At 37.9% G+C, this 17,382-nt stretch overlaps 1 protein-coding gene across 6 annotated transcripts in view; it reads right to left on the bottom strand.

The window, feature by feature from the left end:
* Window positions 1-17,382, bottom strand: part of LOC128688956 (receptor-type guanylate cyclase Gyc76C) — a 619,662-nt gene that overhangs the window by 413,661 nt on the left and 188,619 nt on the right. The window lies entirely within an intron of this gene.

Genomic DNA, 17,382 nt, shown 5'->3' with positions numbered 1-17,382 from the left:
TGCCTTTTATTGTAACACAGGATCATATTAATTATTCCTACATATGGTAATTTTCTTATTGTCAAGAGAGAAGCTCGGCAAGGTGCATTAAACCTAAGAGTAAGATGTGCAGATGAGAATAATATAATAAAAATTAATCAGAAAGGAAATAAACTAGAATACAGTAGAACCTCAATACAACGGATCTTAATTTAATGGATTTTGGATCTGATGGATGAAATTTGTTGTGTGGAAACAATGACCAAAGTCTGTTAGACCTAAAATTGTCAGTTATCATCATGGTTTGTTGGGAATATTGATTTCTGATTTAAAAGACACAGTCCGCCATTTCCAGAATTGTCCATTATTGTAACAGTTCGTTGGGCAAATTAATTATGGATTTAATGAGCACAGCCTTTTAAAGCCAGAGCTGTCTGACATTGTTACAAACATTGAAAACAATCACACAAATTGGATTTAATGGAGAATCAGCATAATAAAAAACTTTCCCCTATTTGTCCATTAAATCAAGGTTTCACTGTATAATATTCAAGTGAGGCATCTATATGTCCACTACTGTATAATTCTAGTGAATAAAATAATACAGTGCAGTAAATATGTAATGCAGTACTGTAATTATATAATACTGTAATACAATAACATAACACATTAATTATATATAACAATGTTGTACTTAGATAATACAGTACTGTAGTTACATGATACAGTACTGTATCATGTTATATAATACAGTACTGTAGCTACATAATATAATAATGTAGTTATATAATACAGTACTGTAGTTACACAATATATCAATGTAGTTGCATAATACAGAACTGGTTATATAATACAGTACTATAGTTACATAATACAGTACTGTAGCTACATAATATAATAATTTAGTTACATAATACAGTACTGAAGTTACATAATATAGTAATGTAGTTACATAATACAGAATTGTAGTTACATATTACAGATCTGTAGCTACATAATACAGTACTGTAGCTACATAAGAGAGTGCTGTAGTTACATAATACAGTACTGTAGTTACATAATATAGTAATGTAGTTACATAATACAGAATTGTAGTTACATAATACAGATCTGTAGCTACATAATACAGTACTGTAGCTACATTATACAGTATGTAGTTACATGATACAGTACTCTAACTATATACTATAATGCATTACAGTACATCTTCAACTTACAAAGACAGGAAGTCTTCAACTTACAAAGACAGGAAGTCTTCAACTTACAAACACAGGAAGTCTTCAACTTACAAACACAGGAAGTCTTCAACTTACAAGCACAGGAAGTCTTCAACTTACAAACACAGGAAGTCTTCAACTTACAAACACAGGAAGTCTTCAACTTACAAAGACAGGAAGTCTTCAACTTACAAAGACAGGAAGTCTTCAACTTACAAACACAGGAAGTCTTCTACTTACAAACACAGGAAGTCTTCAACTTACAAACACAGGAAGTCTTCAACTTACAAACACAGGAAGTCTTCAACTTACAAAGACAGGAAGTCTTCAACTTACAAACACAGGAAGTCTTCAACTTACAAACACAGGAAGTCTTCAACTTACAAACACAGGAAGTCTTCAACTTACAAACATGGGAAGTCTTCAACTTACAAACACAGGAAGTCTTCAACTTACAAACATGGGAAGTCTTCAACTTACAAACACAGGAATTCTTCAACTTACAAACACAGGAAGTTTTCAACTTACAAACACAGGAAGTCTTCAACTTACAAACACAGGAAGTCTTCAACTTACAAACACAGGAAGTCTTCAACTTACAAACACAGGAAGTCTTCAACTTACAAAGACAGGAAGTCTTCAACTTACAAACACAGGAAGTTTTCAACTTACAAACACAGGAAGTTTTCAACTTACAAACACAGGAAGTCTTCAACTTACAAACACAGGAAGTCTTCAACTTACAAACACAGGAAGTCTTCAACTTACAAACACAGGAAGTCTTCAACTTACAAACAGGTTGAGACCTTCTGTATCGTGTATAAAAATATATAATAATGATATTATACACAATAATATAATGATATTATACACAATAATATAATGATATTATACACAATAATATAATGATATTATACACAATAATATAATGATATTATACACAATAATGATATAATGATGATATTATACAAAATAATGATATAATGATTATACAGAGTACAGAAGATTCTCAATGTGTTTGTAAGTCGAGGACTTACTGTACTGTAATTACACCGTACAATACTTTAATTACATGGTGTTGTACTGTAATTACTTTACACAGTGCTGCAATTACATTATATCATAGTGTAATTACTGTATACAGAACCATAATTACACTAGACAGTACTATAATTACTAATTATAACTATATTATGTGAAGTACACACCATTTCTTCCATGCTGTAAGAGTCTTACCAATTAGAATATATAAATATTAGGCTGCAGCATCTACTTAATTATCACATGGGGCCTAATGACAAAATATCTAACCATCAATAAAATCTCCTGTAGTGCTTTGAAACTACTGAGTAAACACTTGACCGTGTGGCAGCATCACCTGCGAACAAACACTGGTAACGCATCCAAGATCGTTTCAAAGCTTCGCATAATAAGGGGCCTTCTATAAAGAGGTTTATATATGTCAGTCACCCTAATTGTATAATACACTGTACTCCACTTTATAGACATAAGGTCCATTTTCATTTGAGTGAGAAACTTACCAATGAAATTACAGCGGATCTGCTAACGGTTGTACATATTACGTTATAGCCTGGTAACAGATTTTTGGATAATATATGTGATGTGACAGCAATACATGTGATATGATGTGACTACAATACACTTAATGATGTAACAGCAAAATGTGTGATATGTGACAGCAGTACATGTGACAGAAGTACGTGTGATATATAACAGCAGTATACTGTAAGTGATATGATGTGACAGTAAAATGTGTGATACGTGACAGCAAAACGTGATATGTGACAGTCGTACATGTGATGGCAAAACGTGTGATATGTGACAGCAGTATACATGAAATATGATGCAAAAATACGTGTGATAGGTGCCAGCAGACATGTGATGTAACAGCAGTACATGTGATGTAACAGCAATACATGTGATAGGCAACAGTGGTATATGTGATATGTGAGAGCAATACATGTGATATGATGCAACAATATATGTGATAAAATGTATCACATGTACATGTGATACAAACCAACAACAGTACATTCTAATATAAACATAGCAAGAGGGAAACTCATAATCCACAGAAAAACCAGAGACTATTTCCAAGCACACATTTTTTTCTATCCCCATCAGCATGCCACCTTATGTCATACTGTATCTGTAACAAACTCCTATGTTTTATTTGAAAAAAAAAAATCCCATCCCCCCCCCACCCATATTTCAATACAGATAAATAAAATATAAAACTATAAAGTCACTAATAATTTGCAGAATTTCATAAAATACAATGCATCTAAACAATGCATCCAAAAAGCTCCATAAATAATAATAATAATAAGGGAAGAAAGTTGAAAGAGAACAGAGGTAAGATTATAATAATAATAATAATAATAATAATAATAATAATAATAATAATAATAATAATAATAATAATAATAATATTTTATTTTGACATAATACATGTTATACAAAGGCTTATAATAATTGGGTGTACAATTGTACATGCCAAAAGCCCCTTTATATGCAGAGCATTTCGGGCAAACTTAAAATTAACTTAAGAGTATTAAGGCAATAACAGTACATATGGTCATTAGATGAGTTACAATGAATACAAGAGAACTAAATATTCTATTAGGTCATGCTACTACAGTGGAACCTCTACTTGTGAGCGCATCCACGTGTGAGTTTTTCCAAATACAAGCAGTCGATGGGTCGATTTTTTGCTTCCACACGCGAGCGAAATTTCCATAAGTGAGCAGACCTCAAGGGAGGTTCCTTGATGCTGGTGAGGGGCTCTTGCTCTTGATCTAGGGAACTGGATCTCATTTGTTTGTTAGGCTATCTTATTGAAACTTGGGCAATGTATGATGGAAAGATGCTTCTTAACAAACACCAAAAATGAAAGAAATCAGAGCATAAATAATGGAGTTCACTTCTCAGCAATTAGCCACACCTTAGTGGTATTTTCATATGGTTTTTATGGTATTATTCTCATTTTTTTGGGTCTCATTTGATACAATGGAAGATATATTACAGAAATACACAAGATTCTGATTGCTTTCACGATGAAAAGTACCTTGAAATTGAGCTCAATGTACGAGAAATGTTCGATTCCTTGGTTATGTTCAAAAGTAAACAAATGACGTCACTGCCCATTCCAATATGCAGTCATGAATGGGTTGACATTATTTATACAATTATTGCAATAAGGCAGTAGTCTGCATAACAGTAAATCTTCTATTTTTTGTGTGAATAAAAATTACAAATTATTTATATTGTAATGATAATAATAATATGTATAATGATAATAATACGTATAATAATAATAGTATAAAAATATAACACAATAATAATAATAGTATAAAAATGTAACATAATAATAATAATAAGCATGATATAACATGTATAATAATAATACATATACAGTGGACCCCCGCATACCGTTGGCATCACATAACGATTAATCCGCATACCGCTTGCTTTAATCGAAAAAATTTTGCCTCGCATACCGCTTAAAAACCCGCTCACCGCTGTTCGTCCGAGACGCGTCCAATGTGCGCCTTAGCCAGCCTCACATGTTCCGCTGGTGGCATTGTTTACCAGCCAGCCTCCGCGGTAGCATCCAAGCATACAATCGCAACATTTCGTATTATTACAGTGTTTTTGGTGATTTTATCTGGAAAATAAGTGACCATGGGCCCCAAGAAAGCTTCTAGTGCCAACCCTACAGCAATAAGGGTGAGAATTACTATAGAGATGAAGAAAAAGATCATTGATAAGTATGAAAGTGGAGTGCGTGTCTCCGAGCTGGCCAGGTTGTATAATAAACCCCAATCAACCATCGCTACTATTGGTGGTACAGCTGCTGCTGCTGCACTGTCAGCTGCTGCTGCTGCTGTAGCATCGTCTGCTGCTGCTGTAGCATCGTCTGCTGCTGCTGTAGCACTGTCAGCTGCTGCTGCTGCTGTAGCATTGTCTGCTGCTGCTGTAGCATCGTCTGCTGCTGCTGTAGCATCGTCTGCTGCTGCTGTAGCACTGTCAGCTGCTGCTGCTGCTGCTGCTGTAGCACTGTTGTTGGTGTGGCTTATTGAGAATACCAAGAAACAATTAACCCCAGAGGATTTGCCACCCAGGATAACCCAAAAAAGTCAGTGTCATCGAAGACTGTCTAACTTATTTCCACTGGGGTCCTTAATCTTGTCTCCCAGGATGCAACCCACACCAGTCGACTAACACCCAGGTGAACAGGGAAAAATGCCTGGAACTAGTGCTCATATTGGTGAATTTAAAGCCAGCAAAGGTTGGTTTGAGAGATTTAAGAATCGTAGTGACATACACAGTGTGATAAGGCATGTTCTGGAAGAAAATACCAAACAGGACCTACAGTACTCAGGAGGAAAAGGCACTCCCAGGACACAGTGTCTCATCAGTCATTGCTGCATCTTCAATAAAGGTAAGTGTCATTTATTCTTCATTTAGTAGACAAGTACATGCACAATATATACTGTGCATGTACTACTCTACTATTGTGCATGTATCCTTCTCTTTGTGTGTAGGAAAATGTATATTTCACGTGGTAAAAAATTTTTTTTTATACTTTTGGGTGTCTTGCACGGATTAATTTGATTTCCATTATTTCTTATTGGGAAAATTCATTCGCATACCGATTATTTCGCATACCAATGAGCCCTCTTGCACGGATTAAAATCGGTATGCGGGGGTCCACTGTACAGTGGACTCCCGCTTAACGATCACCTCCTAATGTGACCAATTATGTAAATGTATTTATATAAGTGCGTTTGTACGTGTATGTTTGGGGGTCTGAAATGGACTAATCTACTTCACAATATTCCTTATGGGAACAAATTCGGTCAGTACTGGCACCTGAACATACTTCTGGAATGAAAAAATATCGTTAATCGGGGGTCCGCTGTATAATAATAATAATCATGATATAATATGTATAATAATAATATATATAATAATAATGTACTACATAACAATAATTATAAAGATAGACAGATTCAAAAGGCCGTCACTAGCTGGCAGTGTTTACCACAACAAAGAGGGAGCAGCTATGGCCGCCTCCACCTGTTATATAATGACATATTTTATTCATTCTAGAGTATATATCAGGTTTCTATGTTATTTATATTGTTTGTTATGTCATATTAGATTAACTGTGATAGATAAATAAGCCGTTTAGATGATATTAGCGAAATCATTCAAGAAGTATTTTGTTCGGTCTTCAGACAAACTTTCATCCACCGCCCATACCATTACATGAATTATGTATTTTATTCGTTTTAGAGTATATATCAGGTTTCTATGTTATTTATATTGTTTATGTCATATTAAATGAATTTTGATAGATAAATAAGCCATAAAGCTGATGATAGTGAAATATTCAAGGAGTATTTTGTCCCTTCTCCAGATACTCTCATTGGCCGCTGACGCCGCCACATATATACACCTACCATCCGACTTACGACCGAGTTCGGTTCCGAGAAACCAGTCGTAAGTCGAAATGGTCATAAGTTGAACTTTACTACTGAATATCAACAATACATTTTTGTAATGACTTTATTTTATTTTTTTATTTTGGTATTTCATGTTTTACTTTACTTTTTAAGCTGTTAGTACTGTATTTTATACTGTAAGGTTTAGGATAAACACTGTGTACAACACAAATAGTTGTTTATTTCCCAGAAATTTGGCATAAAAAACACGGTCGTAAGTCAAGTGGTCGTAAGTCGAGCAGGTCGTAAGTCGGATGGTAGGTGTAATTGCAAATTTTATTCATTCTAGAGTATATATCATGTTTCTATATTATTTATATTGTTTATTATATCATATTAGACGAATTGTGATAGATAAATAAGTCGTAGAGTTGATATTAGGGAAATTATTGAAGTGCAGAATTCCACTGGAACAGATTAATTGCATTTCAGTTATAATTTAAATGAGTAAAATTGACTCTGCAAACGAGCAAATCCAGTTGTGAGCAAGGTCATGGAATGGCTTAAACTCGCAAGTAGAGGTTCCACTGTACAGTGGACCCCCGAGTCGCGAAGCCATTGGTATCCGATAAATCCAGTATCCGAAGCACTATATCCCAAAAAATTTGCCTCAGTTCCCATTAAAAAACCCAGTATGCGATATGATTCGTATGAGACGTGTCCACGTGTGGCCTGAACTGCCCCGTGTGTGCCAGTGTTTACAAGCCAGCCAGTATGAGCACATCTAAGGATACATTCAGTACATTCCATATTATCCATATTATCACTGTTTTTGGTGCTTGTTTCTGCAAAATAAGTCACCATGGGCCCCAAGAAAGCTTTTAGTGCCAACCCATCAAGACCAAGGGTGCTAATGACTACTGAAATGAAGAAAGAGATAATTGCAAAGTATGAAAGTGGAGTGCGTGTGTTGGAGCTGGTCAAGTTGTATAGTAAACCCCAATCAACCATCTATACTATAGTGAGCAGGAAAACGGCAATCAAGGAAGCTGTTCTTGCAAAAGGTGCAACTGTGATTACGAAACAGCGACCACAAGTGTTAGAAAATGTTGAGAGACTGTTATTGGTGTGGATAAATAAAAAACAGATAGCAGGAGATAGCATCTCTCAAGCGATCATTTGTGAAAAGGCTAGGCAGTTGCATGAGGATTTAATTAGAAAAATGCCTGCAACTAGTGGTGATGTGAGTGAATTTAAGGCCAGCAAAGGCTGGTTTGAAAGATTTAAGAATCGTAGTGGCATACATAGTGATTAGGCATGGTGAGGCTGGCAGTTCAGACCAAAAAGCAGCTGAAAAATATGTGCATGAATTCAAGGAGTTGAATTCAAGATATGTTGTGCGACAGAAGTCCAGTGACTCTCAAGCTGGTCCTAGTGGCATTAAAAGAAGAAGGGAAATAACCCCGGAAAAGAACTTGCTACCTCAAGTCCTAATGGAGGGGGATTCCCCTTCTAAACATCAAAAACTTCGACACTCTCCCCTCCTCCCATCCCATCAATCATCACCAGATCTTCATTAAAGGTAAGTGTCAATTATTCTATTGTGATTATTCTATTGTTATTATTGTTATTGTAATTATTATATTGCATTAAACTTAATATTTCATGTGGTAAAAGTTTTTTTTTCATACTTTTGGGTGTCTTGCACGGATTAATTTGATTTCCATTATTTCTAATGGGGAAAATTGATTCGCTTTCCGATAATTTTGGTTTACGATGAGCTCTCGGGAACGGATTAATATCGTGAACTGGGGTCCACTGTATATGGCTTTAACCCTTTGACTGTTTTGGTCGTATATATACGTCTTAGGAGCCACCGCTTTTGACGTATATATACAGTGGACCCCCGGTTTACGATATTATTTCATTCCAGAAGTATGTTCAGGTGCCAGTACTGAACGAATTTGTTCCCATAAGGAATATTGTGAATTAGATTAGTCCATTTCAGACCCCCACACATACACGTACAAACGCACTTACATAAATACACTTACATAATTGGTCGCATTGGGAGGTGATTGTAAAGTGTGGGTCCACTGTACTCATAAATTCTAGTGGCTTCAAATCAAGTAGGACAAAGCTGGTAGGCCCACATGTGAGAGAATGGGTCTGTGTGGTCAGCATGCACCATATAAAAAAATCCAGCAGTACGCAGTGCATAATGAGAAAAAAAAACTCCGACCATTTTTTTTAATTAAAATGCCGGATTTGTGGTCTATTTTCTTATAGTATTTATGGTGGTGTTCTCGTCTTCTTGGTCTCATTTTATAGAATGGAATACATATTATAGAAATGGAGGTGATTTTGATTGGTTTTACTATGGTAAGAACCTTGAAATGGAGCTCAAACTAAGGGAATGTTTGATTTTTGCTGATGTTCAAAAGTAAACAAATGATGTCATTTTCTAATAAATGTCCAAGTAGCCATTCTAATATGCAGTCATGAATGGGTTGACATTATTTATACAATTATTACAATATTGCAGTAGTCTGCATAACAGTAAATCTTCTATTTTTTGTTTGAATAAAAATTCAAAATAGAAAGCAAGAGTAATATCAGAGGAGCCTGGAGACATGATTGATGAACAAAGAAAATGTTATTTTAGAGCCAGGAATGTCTGCATTGTTCATTCTGGACCCTATTTTGAAATTGTCATATTTTTTAATTTGCCAAATTGCCAATTTCTGACCACGTTATTGGGTAGTTGACATCGGTAAATGAGCAGTTTCTTGTATACAATCGATAGAAAAAATGAAGTTCTAAAGAAATAGCTATGAGTTTGGTCGACTGGAACAATGGAATTAGCCGAAAATAGGGCTCAAAGTGGGTGAAATCGCCGATTCGTAAATATCGCTAAGATCGCTAACTTTGCGAGAGTGTAATTCTGTCAGTTTTCTATCAACTTTCATTCTTTTGGTGTCATTACAATCAGGAAAAGATTCTCTATCATTTCATAAGAATTTTTTTTTTTTTTTTTTTTAAATTTTGCGACACCAGGAGACACCTCAGGATTTGGGGTTACGACAGTCAAGGGGTTAACAAGTCTTGTAGAGAAGATGTATAATTTTGATTATTAATCTTATGCAGCCACAATGGAGTGATTAACATCTGAGATGAATACAGATATTGAGAGGAAGTACGTATATATCGATTATATTGATGAGAGAGTTTTACCTATGTTCATGATATTGAACAAATTCAAGTATAGTTTTTACATATGTATTTATGATGGGCTGGGATAGGAAGGCATAGAATTAGGGGGGATATGATTGAGGTGTATAAATGGAAAACAGGAATGAATAAAGGGGATGTAAACAGCATGCTAAAAATATCTAGCCTAGACAGGACTTGCAGCAATGGTTTAAAGCTGGAAAAATTCAGATTCAGGAAGGATATAGGAAAGCACTAGTTTGGTAAAAGAGTTGTGGATGATTGGCACAAACTCCTGAGCACCATTATAGAAGCTAAGACGATGTGTACTTTTAAAAATAGGTTAGATAAATACATGAGTGGGTGTGGGTGGGTGTGAGTTAGACCTGACTAGCTGGTGCTACTGGGTCAGATGCCGTGTTCCTGCCTTAAGTGGAGGTGACCTGACTGGGTGGGCCATTGGTCTAAGCCGGGGGCTGACATGGACCTGCCCCACATGGGCCAGTAGGCCTGCTGCAGTGTTCCTTCTTTCTTATCTTCTTATGTTCTTAACTGTAGTGTTAAAAATTCTAGATAAGCCAGTGGTTCTGGAGATTTCAGGCAGGGAGTTCCAGATTTTGGGCCCTGCTATGTACAGTGAGTTTTTGAAAAGATTTAGCCTGACACGGGGAATATCATAGAGGTGTTTGTGCCTAGCGTTGTGTCTATGAGTCCTATTGCAACTGCCAAGAAAGCGTTTCAGGTCGGGGTTTATGTTAGAATTGATTGTTCTGTAAATGTAGGTTGCACAATAGTACAAGTGAATGTTTTGTATAGTGAGTAGGTTTAGGTCTTTGAAGAGTGGGGGGGGTGTTGTCTAGCAGTGGATTGTGTGATCATTCACACTGTGGCTTTTTGTTGTGTTATTATTGATTTTAGGTAGATTTTCACTGTGGAACCCCAGGCACAAATAGCATCGGTGAGGTATGGGTAGATCAGTGAATAGTACGTATAGTGTAAGTAGTGTTGTTTGTGGTACATAGTAACTATCTTTGAGAGGATGCCAAAAGTTTTAGAAACTTTTATTTGTTGTGTTGGATACGGGTGTTGAATTTCATGTTATCAAGGTGCAGACCCAGGAATTTTCCCTCATTATGTTTACCAATAAGGGTGTTGTTAAGCATAAAGTTTAGGTGGACCTTACTTGTTCAACCCTCAAACAAAATGTAAAAGGTTCTGTCTATATTAAGTGTAAGTTTATTGATGGTCAACCAGGTTGCTATTTTTCCAAGTTCTTCTTTAACAATGGTGTTGAGTGAGGCTAGATCTGGGTGAGATGACAAAAATTGTGATGTCAGCAATGAGAATAGGCGTAAGTTATTGTGAAATGCTTGGAAGATCGTTGATGTATAAAAGGAAATGGAGGGGACCAAGAACACTACCCTGTGGTACACCAGTGTCCAGGGGTCTTGTTGAGGAGGTTGCATCCTTGACAGAGATGTATTGCTTTCTATTAGTAAAGTAGGACTTGATAAATGCAAGCACATGGCCTTTGTACTGTAATGATCAAGCTTGACGAGTAGGATACACAAATAACCCGCACATAGAAGAGAGGAGCCTGTGACGACGTTTCGGTCCGACTTGGACCATTTACAGAGTCACACTAACCAGAAGTGGAGCAGGACGGCTATATATAGGCAGGTAGAGGAGGAGGAGGAGGAGGAGGAGGAGGAGAAGGAGGAGGAGGAGGAGGAGGAGGAGGAGGAGGAGGAGGAGGAGGAGGAGGAGGAGGAGGAGGAGGTGGTGTTGTTGGTGTTGTTGGTGTTGTTGGTGTTGTTGTTGTTGCTGTTGTTGTTGTTGTTGTTGTTGTTGTTGTTGTTGTTGTTGTTGTTGTTGTTGTTGTTGTTGTTGTTGTTGTTGTTGTTGTTGTTGTTGGTGTTGGTGGTGGTGGTGGTGGTGGTGGTGGTGGTCCTTGCTAATCTTTACATGGAATACTTCGAGACTGTTCTTCTTCCTACCATCGATGTGCAACCTTCACTCTGGCTCTGCTATGTGGATGACATCTTTGCTCTGTGGCCTCATGACTCCAATCTCTTCTAACCTTTTTTTGAAGCTCTTAATAATCTTGCCCCTTCCATTAAGTATAAAGCTGAATGGGAATCTAATTCCTTGCTTTCTTTCCTTGATGTCCATGTCCACGGCTCAGATACAGGTTTTTCCTTTTCCGTTTGCCAAAAACCTATGCACAGTGGCATGTACATTCACTACTTTTCCTATCGTGCTTCCCCTGTCAAGAAAAGTGTTCTTATCTCCCTCTTTCTCTATGCCCTCCGCATCTGTGATCCTCAGTTCCTTCCAGCAGAAATTTCCACTCTTCATAACTCGTTTTCCAGTCTTGGCTACCCTTCCCATTTCATAGACTCTGCCTTCTCACAAGCTAAACGTAATTTCTTCTCTCCCAAACTCTCTACTCCTGGGAACTCTTCTGTCCTCAGCCTTCCCTACATTTCCGGTCTTTCTAATCTCAACAATTCTCTCCGTCCCTTAGACATCAAGCTTACTTTCCGCCAGACTAACACTCTTCGCACTAATCTCGTTCATACCTCTCCTCCCTCTACAGATGTTCTTGGTGTCTACTCTATTTCTTGTTCCTCCTGTCCTCTTCAATACTTTGGAGAAACTGGCCGATCTCTTTCTGACAGACTTAGGGAGTACAAAAATAGTGTCAGGCTTGCCGACACTAACAATGCTCTTTTCTGTCACGTCAGAGATCACAGCCATCCTATAGACTGGTCTTCTGCTAAAACTGTCTTCCCTACTTCCAACTTTAACAGTTGCTGTTTGGTTGAATCCTCTCTAATACACAACTTTCCTTGTATAAATCTTAGTCCTGGCTTCATCTCTGTAGTTGCCTTCCTCTCCCACTACATTGTAAAATGCTCCAAACTTCAGAACACCCATGACTTAACCTGATTCCTCATTTTTTCTTCTCCTTCTTCCCCTTTCCTCTTTCCTTTTTTTGTCTTTCTTCTGTCACGTGTTTCTGTTCCTTCATTATTTATTTCATCACTTTCCCTTCCCCCCACCTCTGTGCACTTGCTCTTCCTCTGTGGGCACTTAGCTCCCTTGCAGTGCTCCCCTTTCTTTATATTTGACTGGCTCCTCCTCCTTAGTTCTCCACTACTACCACTACTACTACTACTACTACTACTACTACTACTACTACTACTACTACTACTACTACCACCACCACTACTACTACTACTACCACCACCACTACCTCTTCCTGCCTATATATAGCCGTCCTGCTCCACTTTTGGTTAGTGTGACTTTGTAAATGGTCCAAGTCGGACCGAAACGTCGTCGTAAGCTCCTCTCTTCTATGTGCGGGTTATTTGTGTATCGTTCCAGTCATGGTATTGTGCCTTTTTTTGTTATTTACTGACGAGTAGGATGCTGTGATCTACTGTATCAAAAGCTTTCTTATGGTCGATAAAGAGTCCAAGCGGGTATTCATTTTTTCCTGTGCTGTGTAAAGTAGATCTAGCATTTTAATCACTGTGTCATTTGTGGTTTTGTTTCTCCTGAATCCAAACTGGCAGGGGTTAATGATATTTTGTGATGTTACAAAGTAGTATAAACTTTTGTGTATGAGTTTCTCAAAGCTTTTGGAAAGTAAAGGCAAGTTTGATATTGGCCTATAACTATTCACGTCTGTTGGGTCACCACTTTTGTGTATTGAAGTAATCCTTGCTAGTTTGAGTGATGCCGGGAAAGTGTTGGTTTCTAGCGATTTGTTGAAGAATAATGCAAGGGTGGGTGAAAAGATTTGAGTTACTTATTTATACAATAGTGGTGGTGATGATGAGGGTAAGAAACGAGCTAGGTAAAGAAAAATTGGACATGACATTGGATGGAGGGAGTATGGAAGAAGTGAATGTGTTCAGATATTTGGGAGTAGACTTGTCAGCAGCTGGGTTTATGAAGGACGAGGTTAACCACAGAATTGATGAAGGTAAAAAAAGATGAGAGGTGCATTGAGGTATCTGTGGAGACAAAAAAATGTTATCCATGGAGGCAAAAAAAAGGAATGAACAAGAGTATAATGGTACCAACACTCTTATGAGTGTGAAGCATGTGTTGTAAATGCTGCAGCAAGGAGGAGGCTGGAGGCAGTGGAGATGTCATGTGTGGTGTAAATATCATGCAGAGAATTTGTAGTGTGGAAACTAGGATTTGTGGAATTACTAAAAGTGTTATTCAGAAGGCTGAAGAGGGGTTGTTGAGGTGGTTAGGTCATATAGAGAGGAAGGAGCAAAACAGGATGACTTGGAGGGTGTATAAATCTGTAGTGAAAGATAAGATAAGATAAGATAAGATTTCGTTCAGATTTTTAACCCCGGAGGGTTAGCCACCCAGGATAACCCAAGAAAGTCAGTGCGTCATCGAGGACTGTCTAACTTATTTCCATTGGGGTCCTTAATCTTGTCCCCCAGGATGCGACCCACACCAGTCGACTAACACCCAGGTACCTATTTGCTGCTAGGTGAACAGGACAACAGGTGTAAGGAAACGTGTTGAAATGTTTCCACCCGCCGGGAATCGAACCTGGGCCGTCCATGTGTGAAGCGGGAGCTTTAGCCACCTTTCACCCAATGAAAGGATAGAGTGAGGGGGTAAAAGAGGTTTTGTATGCAAGGGGCTTGGACATGTAGCAGGCATGTGTGAGCATATTATATAGGAGTGAATGGGATTCAGGGAAAATGGTAAGCTGGACTCAAGTCCTGGAGGTGAGAATTACAATGCCTGCACTTTAAAGGAGGGGTTTGGGATATTGGCTGTTTAGAGTGACATCTAATCTATTGTATCTGAGCGCCTCCGCAAAGACAGTGACACTCATACACTCCAATAGCTCATTAGGTCTCCAAAACCATTCATCTCCTTTCACTCCTCACTAACACTCTCACACATGCCTGCTGCATATCCAAGCCCATTACACACAAAACCTCATTTAACCCCCCCCCCCAACCTTTCCATGGTGACCCCTACCCCTACCTTCCTCCACTACAGATTTATACAAGTCATCCTTTTTTGCTTCATCCTCTGTAAATGCGAAAACCACCTCAACAACCCCTCTTCAGCCCTCTGAATAATACTTTTATTAGCTCTACACAAAATTTCCACACTACGAATTTCCTGCATAATATTTACACCACAGTCTCTTTTTTGCAGCAACATTTACAACCCATACTTCACACTTATATAAGAGTGTTAATACCACTATACTCTTGTACATTCCCTTCTTTGCCTCAATGGATAACATTTTTTGTCTCCACAGAGACCTCAATGCAATACTCACCTTTTTTCCTTTCATCAATTCTATGGTTAACCTCATCCTTCATAAACCCATCCACTGACAAATCTACTCCCAAATATCTAAACACATTTACTTTTTTCATACTCCCTCCAATGTCATTTCTAATTTTCTTTACCTAACTTGTTTGATACCTGCATCATGTACTCTTATCTCAGCTCACTTTGAACTTTCCTCCTTTACACACCTTCCCAAACTCATCCACTAACCTTTGAAACTTCTCTTTGGAATCTCCCAAAAACACAATATCATCAACAAACAGTAACTATGTCAACTCCAATTTTGTACTTAATTCCCCATAATTTAATCCCACCCCTCTCCCCAACACCCTAGCATTTACTTCTTTTACAACCCCATCTATAATTACGTTAAACAACCATAGTGACATTACACATCCCTGTCTAAGGCCTACTTTTACTGAAGAGTAATCTCCCTCTCTCCTATACACCCTAACCTGAGCCTCACCATCCTCATAAAAACTCTTTACAGCATTTAGTAACTTACTATCTATTCCATACAATTGCAACATCTGCCACATTGCTCACTTATCCATCCTATCACATACAATTGCAACATCTGCCACATTGCTCACTTATCCATCCTATCACAAGCCTTTTCTAAGTCCATAAATGCAATGAAAACTTCCCTACCTTTATCTAAGTATTGTTCAATTACATGCTTCAATGTAAACACTTGGTCTACACATCCCCCTACCCATTATAAAGCCTCTTGTTCATCTGTATTCCTGCTCTTTGTCTTATATCTAATTCTTTCAATAATAACCCTACCATACTCGGTAAACTTCTTTCTTTCAACAAACTGGCCATATACTGGCCATATCCCACCGAAGCAGGGTGGCCCCAAAAGAAAAACAAAAGTTTCTTTTTTTAATTTTAGCAATGTATAAAGGTGAAGGGGGTTACTAGCCCTTTGCTCCCAGCATGTTAGTCAGTAAACTTTTTTTTTTTCAACAAGTTGCCATCTCCCACCTAGGCAGGGTGATCCAAAAAGAAAGGAAATCCCCAAAACAAAAATACTTTCATCACCATTCAACACTTTCACCTCACTCATACATAATCACTGTTTTTGCAGAGGCACCCAGATACAACAGTTTAGAAGCATACATAAAGATACAATACAAAAAGTGACCTGAAATAATATAATAAACTCCATGTAGAATATAATATCAGGGCCCCAATTATGTATATATACTGTCTGATTACACATCCCTCCAAACTGCCAATATCCCAAACCCCTCCTTTAAAGTGCAGGCATTGTACTTCCCATTTCCAGAACTCAAGTCTGGCTTTATAAAAATAACCGGTTCCCCTGAGTCCCTTCACTAAATATTACCCTGCTCACACTCCAACAGCTTGTCAGGTCCCAAAAACCATTTGTCTCCATTCACTCCTATCTAACATGCTCATGCATGCTCGCTAGAAGTTCAAGCACCTCGCCCACAAAATCTTTACCCCCTCCCTCCAACCTTTTCGAGGACAATCCCTACCCTGCCTTCCTTCCCCTACAGATTTATATGCTCTCCATGTCATTCTACTTTGATCAATTCTCTCTACATGACCAAACCACCTCTACAACCCTTCTTCAGCCCATTGACTAATACTTTTATTAACTCCACACCTTCTCCTAATTTCCACACTTCAAATTCTCTGCATAATATTTACACCACACATTGCTCTTAAACAGGACATCTCCACTGCCTCCAACTGCCTCCTCACTGCAGCATTTACCACCCAAGCTTCACACCCATATAAAAGTGTTGGTACCACTATACTTTCATACAATCCCTTCTTTGCCTCCACTGATAATGTTTTTTGTCTCCACATATACCTCAATGCACCACTCACCCTTTTTCCCTCATCAATTCTATGGTTAACCTCATCCTTCACAAACCCATCCGCTGACACATCAACTCCCAAATATCTGAAAACATTCGCTTCTTCCATACTCCTTCTCTCCAATGTGATATCCACTTTTTCTTTATCAAACTCATCTGATACCCTCATCACCTTATTCTAATCTATGTTCATTTTCAACATTCTACCTTTACACACCCTCCCAAACTCATCCACTAACCTTTGCAATTTTTCTTTAGAATCACCCATAAGCACAGTATCATCAGCAAAAAGTAACT

Source organism: Cherax quadricarinatus, chromosome 1 (genome assembly GCF_038502225.1).
Source record: "Cherax quadricarinatus isolate ZL_2023a chromosome 1, ASM3850222v1, whole genome shotgun sequence".
Classification (NCBI taxonomy): domain Eukaryota; kingdom Metazoa; phylum Arthropoda; class Malacostraca; order Decapoda; family Parastacidae; genus Cherax; species Cherax quadricarinatus.
This window is presented reverse-complemented; position numbering and strand designations above follow the sequence as displayed.